The 10,915-nt window shown below is 50.7% G+C and overlaps 1 pseudogene; it reads left to right on the forward strand.

Annotated features, from left to right (window-relative positions):
• Positions 1-391: 391 nt before the first annotated feature.
• LOC147979906 (uncharacterized) lies at positions 392-4,053 on the forward strand (annotated as a pseudogene).
• Positions 4,054-10,915: the final 6,862 nt, after the last annotated feature.

The following is a 10,915-nucleotide window of genomic DNA, read 5'->3' on the forward strand; positions in this document are numbered from 1 at the left end:
AAGCTTGGCGACCGAAGATTCCTTCTTATGTAACCGACTCCATGTAAACCCTAGATCCCTCGGTGTCTATATAAACCGAAGGGGATAGTCCGGAAAGGACACGACATATACTCATTACCATATTCATAGGCTAGACTTCTAGGGTTTAGTCATTATGATCTCGTGGTAGATCAACTCTTGTAATACTCATATTCATCAAGATCAATCAAGCAGGAAGTAGGGTATTACCTCCATAGAGAGGACCGAACCTGGTAAACATCGTGTCCCCCGTCTCCTATTACCATCGATCCTAGACGCACAGTTCGGGACCCTCTACCCAAGGTCCGCCAGTTTTGACACCGACATTGGTGCTTTCATTGAGAGTTCCGCTGTGCCGTCGACAAAAGGTTCGATGGCCCCTTCAATCGTCAATAATGACTTTGTCCAAAGAGGAACCTTCCTCCCCAGGTAGATCTTCGTATTCGGTGGCTTCGTACTGCGGGCCAACTCGCTTGGCCATATGGAGCAGATCTACAGCTACACCCCTGGCCATCAGGTTAGATTCAGAAGCTTGAACTACGTCGTGGATATCCATAAAGACTTGATCTTCGAGGGATTTGAACCCACGGTGATCGCTCCCCCTCATCCCGATGAACGTGACTTAAATCTGTCATCGAATCACACCCAGGAGATGGTCCCTGTGGTTGCAACGACCTTAGAGCCGAAGCAGATCGAGCCATGCGAGTCCGCAGAGTCCGCGGTGTTGGAGCCGCACATGGACTCGACGCCCTGCAATATTCGCTTTAACGGAACTTCGGACTCATCTCCGGCTATAAGTTCCGGATTGTGTACGCCCGCGGACACCGAGCTAGATCGGTTATCGATCTTCGAGTTCAGTGCCGTTGACGTTTTCCAGCACTCGCCTTTGGGTGACGTGCTAAAATCTTTAAAGAATTTGTCCTTGGAGAAGGACTCACAACCGAACTATGTCCGGTTCGAGCTAGAGACGGATGATGAGGAATCTTGCTTCCTACCCGCCACCCACTTCATAGCCACCGTCGATGACTTAACCGACGTGCTTGACTATGGCTCCGAAGACATCGATGGTATGGACGACGATGCCGACAAGGAGCAAGGCCAAGACCCGCCACTCACTGGACGTTGGACAACTACCTCTTCGTATGACGTGTACATGGTTGATACACCTAAAGGATCTGGCAACGACAAAGAAGAGCCAGATGCGAATAAAACCTCCGAGACATAGTCCAAGCGCCGACAGCCCAAGCACCGCCCCAAGCCCCGCCACTCAAAGGACGGCAACACTGGCACCGGATAAAATAGTACTCCTGGCGATGCCGAAAACAATGAAGACCCTGTCGGGGCTACATCCAAACTGGAACACGACAACAGGCAAGACAGCCCTGACGAACAGGCCATAGAAGATGACTCGGAGGATGATAGTTACCGTCCATCCTCCGAGGAGGAGACAAGCCTTGGCAACGAAGACTTCATCGTGCCTGAGGATCCTCTCGAGCAGGAGGGCTTTAAGCTTCAGCTCATAGCCACTGCAAGGAGCCTGAAAAAGAAACAACAACAACTTCAAGCTGAACAAGACCTGCTCGTCGATAGATGGACTAATGTCCTGACAGCCGAGGAATACGACCTCAACCACCCAGCCAAGAGCTACCTGAAACGCAGACTGCTACCTCAATTCAATGAGGAGGCGCCGGAGCACATATCTCCCTCGCGTAATGCGGATCGACCACCACATGGTCGGGACAGGGCGGCGGAACGGCCACCCCACGGCCGGGATAAAGCGGCAACTCAGGCCGAACAATAGACCACCCCACCACCCCGTCAAAATAGGGACGGAAGAGTCCAGAGTCATATGTGTGACCTCCGACAGACCCTGGATAGTAGAGCAGGACACACAAGATCGATCTATGGATCACGAGGATGTGCCTCGAGGCACAACGACGACTACCTATTCGGACGTGACAAACCTAACCACGCTCGGGCCGAATGCCACAGACGGACTCCTTCAGAGCTCCGCCACGATGCGGCCCGATATAGAGGCGTCGCACACCCGCTCTGCTTCACAGATGAAGTACTGGATCATGAATTCCCCGAGGGGTTCAAGCCCGTCAATATCGAATCATACGACAGCACAACCGATCCTGCAGTATGGATCGAGGATTTCATTCTCCACATCCACATGGCCCGAGGAGATGACCTCCACGCCATCAAATACCTCCCATTAAAGCTCAAAGGACCAGCTCGGCACTGGTTAAATAGCCTGCCTGAGAACTCCATCGGCAGCTGGGAGGACTTGGAAGAGGCTTTCCTCGACAACTTCCAAGGAACTTATGTCCAGCCACCAGATGCCGATGACCTAAGCCACATAGTTCAACAACCCGGAGAATCAGCCAGAAAATTCTGGACTAGGTTCCTAACCAAAAATAACCAGATCATTGACTGTCCGGATGCCGAGGCCCTAGCAGCCTTCAAGCACAACATTCATGACGAATGGCTAGCACGCCACTTCGGACAAGTAAATCCGAAGTCAATGGCAGCCCTTACGGCACTCATGACCCGCTTTTGGACAGGCGAGGATAGCTGGCTGGCTCGTAGCAAAAACACAGCCAACGACGCAGGCCCCACCGAGGCCAAGATCAGCACCGGCAAGCTCCGGCGCAATAGACACAAACACCAAAGCAATGCCGACAACACCGAGGACACCACAGTCAACGCCGGATTCAGTGGCTCCAAGTCCGGCCAAGGGAAGAAACCCTACAAAAGAAACAACGAAGGACCTTCTAGCCTGGACTGCATACTCGACCGTCCGTGCCAAATTCACGACTGCCCGGATAAGCAAGCCAATCATACCAACTGGGAGTGTTGGGTCTTCAAGCAGGCTGGCAAGTTGAATGCTGAAAACAAAGAAAAGGGATCACAAAGTGAGGACGAGGATGAAGAGCCCCGGCAGCCGAACACCGAGGGACAGAAGAAATCCCCCCAAGTCAAAATGGTGAACATGATATACGCCACGCACATCCCCAGAAAGGAGCGCAGACGAGCACTCAGGGACGTCTACGTGGTAGAGCCAGTCGCCCCAAAGTTCAATCCATGGTCGTCATTTCCGATCACCTTCGATCGACGAGATCATCCGACTAGTATCCGCCACGGCGGGTCGGCCGCACTGGTCCTTGACCCAATCATCGATGGATTCCACCTAACACGAGTCCCGATGGATGGTGGAAGCAGCCTCAACCCGCTGTACCAGGATACAGTACGGAAGATGGGCATTAATCCCTCACGAATCAAACCAACAAAGACTACCTTTAAAGGAGTCATACCAGGTGTAGAGGCCCGCTGTATGGGCTCAATCATGCTGGAGGTGGTTTTCGGTTCTCCGGACAGCTTCCAAAGCGAAGAGTTAATCTTCGATATCGTCCCCTTTCGCAGCGGCTACCACGCACTGCTCGGACGAACCGCGTTTGCTAGATTTAACGCAGTGCCACACTATGCTTATCTCAAGCTCAAGATGCTCGGTCCACGCGGCGTCATAACAGTCAATGGCAATACGGAACGTTCCCTCCGAACAGAGGAGCAAACCGCCTCCCTAGCAGCAGAAGTACAGAGCGGCCTTCTCAAGCAGCATTATAATCCAGCTGCCGAGCCCCTGGACACCATCAAGAGGGTCTGGACTACACTGCAACAGGACAGCGCGGCTCGTCAAGAGCTCGACTAGCAATTCGGCCTCTGTCCCAGCCCCAATGAGGTAGTGGCATTCGTACCACACGTACACAATTACGCACTCAAAATTCCATGGACACCGACGGAGGCACGAGATAACCCGGGGTCTATAATTCGGCCAGACCAATCCCGGATACACATACCTTTACTTCTTTTTCTTGTTTCAGGCACCCTTTTCCGCGGGCCTGATGTCAAGTCCTTTCAAAGGACTGGAATACAACGGAGGCAAGCGGCACAGGTGTGTAGGGTAACCTTTATACGTTCTTCTTGATGGTATTCATACTTATTTCTCAGGACCCGCACGCTGCGCCCTATTGATTCCAGCATGTTAAATGGCTGGATACTTCTCGCACCATCTGTACAAGATACGCCTTGACGTATCCATCCAGTTATAATAAAAATGGTTCGTGGCCCAACTTCTGTGGTTTTCACTTCTTACTTCGTTTTATTTCGATCTGCCTATTTGCTGCATCGACACTCTTTTACGTTTCATATTCGCCAGGGGCTACCTGTCGCCCCACAATACGGCAGCACAGTCCGAACACTTCTTATATATAAGTTCGGCACCCCGAATTTAGCATTATATGCATTGGCTCCGAATCATGTCTTTGGTCAATAGTTGGGTTGCCCGGCTCCTGTGCTTGCTACCCTACGTTCCGCTCCATCGGCTAGGGTAGTAAAGGGAGAACTACTGCAATTTTGCCCTCGCTTTGACCACACGAGCACCTCAGTAGAGAAAGCCGAAAACTGACTGTCATGATGTGGCAAGAGCCGGTCAGCTACTCGAGGGTTACAAATCGTTGGAGATTTTTTCCGCGTTACGCGAGAGATCGGCACTTCCCGATCAGATGCTGACAGTACTCTGGCTTAAACTAGGGGCTGCGCCCATGCTTTATTATAAAACTCCTATGGCTAAGTGAGGGCGTTAAATCCATAAAGTCTGATTGCCTTGTTCTTGCACTAAACAACTCCTTCAAGGACCATGTAATTGGATCAAGTTTGTTTAGATTCCATCCCGAACACCTCCGTACTATCTACGTGAGGGCAGAAATCGACGACTGGCCAACCCTCAGATTACACACAACACGGCCGTACAGGAGGAAACAATTCAAAGCATAATTACTTTACAAAAACTGGCTTTGTTCCCATAATACAAGACAAAGGCAGCATGAATACATTCATTCAAATACAATGTCCTGTGAACATTGTGCCGCTACAAGTTGAGACCCTTCTACGACATCCTCGAAATATCGCTCGGGTGTGCGGTGCTCCTTGCCCTCTGGCGGCCCGCTGGCGACTTCAACAGTGTTCATCTTCGCCCACCACATCTTGTAGTGAGTGAAGGCCATACGGGCACCTTCAATACAGATGGAGCGCTTGATAATGTCCAGCCGAGGACAAGCATTCACCATCCGCCTCATGAGTCCAAAGTAGCTGCTAGGCATAGCTTCGGCTGGCCACAACCGGATTATCAAATCCTTAATGGCTAGTTCGGCTACCCTATGCAGCTCCACCATCTGTTTCAGCTGATCGGTGTTAGGACACGGGATGCTCTGGTGCCGCATACTGCGACCAGAGTCCAGAAGAGCCTCTCTGAAGAACCCCCTCCTTCAGCTCGATAGAACTCCACGGCGTCTGATACACTGCATGGCAAATCCGCAAAAGCCCCTGGGGAACTCCGAACCCGGGTTAGTAAAAGGTACTACTTCTTTGCATACTTGATTTGCATCTTAAATGCCTCACCCACTGTGATCTTCTTGGCCTCCTGGATCTCCTGGAGGGCGGCTTGGGCCTCATTCCGTGCGGTCTCCATGCTCTGATGAGCCTTGGCAAGTTCGGTCCCTTAAACCGACGCATCATGCTCCAAGGCCTCGCATTTTTTCACCGCATCCTGGAGCTCCTGATGGACTTCTTTGACCCGGGCCTTTAGCTTCTTACGTGCGGTTTGCTGCTGGACAGCCTGCTCCTCGGCCTCGCCCAGGGCCTTCCTCAGGGCCTCGACCTCGGTCACAGCTTTTGCACATATCACAATACCGCTGTCAATATACAATTCTTATCCTTTTCCCAAACATATAGCAAGTCGTTCCTCACCTTGCTTCTCCTGGAGCCGAACCTTAACCTCGCCGAGCTCGTTCTCGGTCCGCTCCAGCCTCCGCTTCAGCTCGGAGACCTCGGCAGCATGCGAGGTCGCGGCCAACAGGGACGCCTGCTTATCGATACATATTCAGTCAGCCTCTTATAATTAAGGATTGATCCCCTATCCGGTTCTCCTCGCCGAACACCGGATACCGTCTCAAGGGCTATGGACTATGCATGGGTTTTCTCTTTCTTACCTCGAAACCTATTAACAGGTTGCTGCAGGCTTCATTCAGTCCGCTCTTGGCAGACTGAACCTTCTCAATCACCGCACCCATAAGGATATGGTGCTCATCCACAACAGAGGCGCTTCGTAGCACCCCCATCAGGTCATCTGGTGCTCCTGGATGGACAGGAGCCACTGGTGGAGGCGACGCACCCCCTCCTTCAAAGGGGGCTGCTCACCCGACTCCTAAGCCATATGGATCTCCGGAATCGTATTCAGCTGAGGGCCAAACTGGATACGGCCCTCTTTGCCAGTCTCCATGGGGATTGGCTCCCCTATGTGTCCGGCAGTGGAGGTCCTACCTTGTGGCGCCTCCCGGACACCGTCCTGGGATCCTACCTTCGGAGCGGTCCTCCGAGATAACACTTTGATGTCGTCCCTGGCCCCGGGGGAGTAAGCAGGCGGTGGCGACATGCTCGCCATCTCCGATGGAGCCAACGAACCTCCAGATGAGGATCGCTGGATAAGGTCATAGGCCGGACTGCTATAGTGTGGATTAACCATGTTAGAATAATAAAAAGAAAGGACTGGATGTGCGCATAAATAAGCCATGTCACTTACGATGCGGCCTGAGGCCTAGCACGGGGGCGACATTCCGGACTACTGTCAATGTCCCACGCGGTGTTGACCGCTGGGGCTCTCTTCCCCTTTTGGGGCGCTTTCGCCTCCAGATGTGCTGAGGCCACCCTCTTCTTCTTCTCCTCGGGAGGAGGGTTGTTTTCCTCCTCCTCCTCTTCTTCCTCATCATTGTCCTTAGGGACAGAGGAATGGGCCTCGTCGTCTTCGGACGTCGCGTCCAAAGTGCCCTTGTGACGAGGGCCACTCTTGGCCCCCTTGGCCTTCTTCTTGGCCTTCTTCTCCGACACCGTATATGGCGCCGACACCAGCATCTTTGCCAGGCGCGGGATGACTGGTTCTTCGGGCAATCGAGCCGGACACTGGATCCGCTTCGCCCTCTCCACCCAGTCCTGAGGGAGCAATACTAAGATCTCAGACATCATCCTCGAAACATTTAAGTTGGGAATACGTCAAAAGTAACATACCTCACTGGCGGGGCGGTTACAATTGTGACCACGGTCTGAGTCCGTGGCCGGTGGCTTCTCGTTGCCCTTAAAGAGCAACTTCCAGGCCCCTTTGTGAGAAGTATCGAAGAGCCTTTTCAGGGTCTGATGCTTCTTTGAATTGAACTCCCATAAAGGGCGGCTTCGGCGCTGGCACGGAAGAATCCAGCGGACTAGCATCACCTGGATAATGTCAACGAGCTTGACGTCCTTGGTCACCATGCTTTGAACGCGCATCTGTAGTGCTATCAGCTCGTCAGGTGAACACCAGTCCGGACTCTTCTCGACCCAGGAGGTGAGTTGCATGGGAGCACTTGAGCGGAATTCGGCAGCTGCGGCCCAGGTGGTGCCGCGAGGTTTTGTGATGTAGAACCACTGCTTCTGCCATTCCTTTACTGTCTCCACAAAGGTGCCTTTGGGCCAGGAGACGTTGGATAGCTTGCTCACCATGGCCCCTCCGCACTCTGCGTGCTGGCCGTCCACCACCTTCGGCTTCACGTTGAAGACTTTGAGCCACAACCCGAAGTGGGGATGGATGCGGAGGAAGGCCTTGCACACAACGATAAATGCCGAGATGTTGAGGAAGAAATTCGGGGACAGATCATGGAAATTTATCCCGTAATAGTACATCAGCCCGCGGACGAAAGGGTGGAGTGGAAACCCTAGCCCACGGAAGAAATGGGGGATGAATACTACCCTCTCCGTGGGCTCCGGCGTGGGGACGACTTGTCCCTCGATTGGCAAACGATGGGCGATCTCCTTCGCCAAATATCTGGCCGCCCGGAGCTTAGTAATGTCCTCCTCCTTGACAGAGGAGACCATCCACTTGCCCTGACCACCAGATCCGGACATGGTTGCTTGAGTGGAAAGGAGATGAGAACTTGGGTGCTGGAGCTTGAGATCGGAAAGGCGGAGACGGAGAGAGAGCGTGATGAGAAGAAGAGGGAATCCTTATCCCCTTATAAAGGCAGCAAATATTAAACGCCTCCTCACTCGCCTTAGGATTCGCCTGTTCCCTAGGGCTGTATAAACGACATGGTTGAGTTACCCATGCCTGCATTGATGAGAATCCCGCAATAAGGGGGCACGATCTCTGTTTCAACAAGACGTGCCGATAGCAACCGCGTCTCGAAGCATGGAATGGCAGAAGAAAAATAGTCCGAAATTATAACTGGACAAACATGATGTCGTGTTGGAAAAAAGCTGTCAACAGATTAGATTCGTGCAAATATTATATTCTCTTTGCGGTTGTGTATGGTGTGCGTAACAGGTCAGGATACTATCATTGCATCCGAAGACTATCTTGGAGTTCAGACAAAGGGGAACTCGCCTTGCAATTCCGAAGACAATCTGCACGCCGGACTCCTCATCATTGAAAGCCACGTTCAGGGGCTACTGAGGGAGTCCAGGACTAAGGGGTCCTCGCGTGTCCGGCCTGTTATCCATGGGTCGGACTGATGGGCTGTGAAGACATGAAGGCCGAAGACTGCATCGTGTCCGGATTGGACTCTACTTGGCGTGGAAGGCAAGCTTGGTGACCGAAGATTCCTTCTTATGTAACCGACTCCATGTAAACCGTAGATCCCCTCGGTGTCTATATAAACCGAAGGGGATAGTCCGGAAAGGACACGACATATACTCATTACCATATTCATAGGCTAGACTTCTAGGGTTTAGCCATTACAATCTCGTGGTAGATCAACTCTTGTAATAATCATATTCATCAAGATCAATCAAGCAGGAAGTAGGGTATTACCTCCATAGAGAGGGCCCGGACCTGGGTAAACATCGTGTCCCCCGTCTCCTGTTACCATCAATCCTAGACGCACAGTTCGGGACCCCCTACCCGAGATCCGCCGGTTTTCCACCCCTTCTCCATTTGTGAGAGAGCCATCAGAACGTGCCTACACTTCCACCATCCATTTTCTGAGAAAGAGCCACCAACTCATGTGTTGAGATCAAGAGGTTCCAATCCAACCTTTTGAACCTTGATTCTAGCCTTCCCCAAGTTGCTTTCCACTTAAATCTGTCTTCCACCATAGACAAATTGATAGGGAGAGTTGAGTGTTGGGGAGACTATCATTTGAATCACAAGAGCAAGGAGTTCATCATCTACACACCATCTATTACCTTTTGTAGAGTGGTGTCTCCTAGATTGGTTAGGTGTCGCTTGGGAGCCTAAATTGTGATGTGGAGTTGAACCAATAAGTTTCTAAGGGCAAGGAGATCGCCTACTTCATGAAGATCTACCCGAGTGAGGCAAGTCCTTCATGGACGATGGCCATGGTGGCATATACAAGGTTGCTTCTTCGTGGGTGGAGCCCTCAGTGGACTCGCGCAACTATTACCCTTCGTGGGTTGAAGTCTCCATCAATGTGGACGTACAATAGCACCACCTATCGGAATTCGGAACCACACCAAAAATCTCTGTGTCTCCATTGCGTTCGCCTTCTCCGAACCCTTCCCTTTACGTTCATATGCAATGTTGTACTTTCCGCTGCTATACTCTTAGAATTGCATGTGTAGGTTGATTGCTTGACTTGTGCTAATTGCTAAAATCTGCCCACAACTAAAATTGGGAAAATGATAGATTTTTATTTGGTCAAGTAGTCTAATCACCCCCTCTAGACATGCTTTTGATCCTACAAGTGGTATCAGAGCTTTGGTGATCACAGCCTTGGTTTCACAACCTAGGAGAGTATGGCGTCTAGCAAGGGAAATTACCACCGTAGAGGTCCTTATTTTCATGGTACAATTTTTGCTAGTTGGAAGCATAAGATGAAAATGCATATTCTTGGTCATAACCCCGTCGTTTGGTTTGTTGTGCGTATTGGCTTGTGATGTCTACTACACAACCTTCTTCTTGTAGACGTTGTTGGGCCTCCAAGTGCAGAGGTTTGTAGGACAGTAGCAAATTTCCCTCAAGTGGATGACCTAAGGTTTATCAATCCGTAGGAGGTGTAGGATGAAGATGGTCTCTCTCAAGCAACCCTGCAACCAAATAACAAAGAGTCTCTTGTGTCCCCAACACACCCAATACAATGGTAAATTGTATAGGTGCACTAGTTCGGCGAAGAGATGGTGATACAAGTGGTATATGGATAGTAGATAAAGGTATTTGTAATCTGAAATTATAAAAACAGCAAGGTAACAAGTGATAAAAGTGAGCGTAAATGGTATTGCAATGCTAGGAAACAAGGCCTAGGGTTCATACTTTCACTAGTGTAAGTCCTCTCAACAATAATAACACAACTGGATCACATAACTATCCCTCAACATGCAACAAAGAGTCACTCCAAAGTCACTAATAGCGGAGAACGAACAAAGAGATTATGGTAGGGTACGAAACCACCTCAAAGTTATTCTTTCCAATCAATCCGTTGGGCTATTCCTATAAGTGTCACAAATAGCCCTAGAGTTCGTACTAGAATAACACCTTAAGACACAAATCAACCAAAACCCTAATGTCACCTAGATACTCCAATGTCACCTCAAGTATCCATGGGTATGATTATACGACATGCATCACACAATCTCAGATTCATCTATTCAACCAACACAAAGGACCTCAAAGAGTGCCCCAAAGTTCCTACCGGAGAATCACGACGAAAATGTGTGCCAACCCCTATGCATAGGTTCATGGGCGGAACCCGCAAGTTGATCACCAAAACATACATCAAGTGAATCATGTGGTATCCCATTGTCACCACAGATACGCACGGCAAGACATACATCAAGTGTTCTCAAATCTTTAAAG

Source organism: Triticum urartu, chromosome 3A, assembly GCF_056163025.1.
Source record: "Triticum urartu cultivar PI428250 chromosome 3A, HENAU_Tu73, whole genome shotgun sequence".
Lineage (NCBI taxonomy): Eukaryota > Viridiplantae > Streptophyta > Magnoliopsida > Poales > Poaceae > Triticum > Triticum urartu.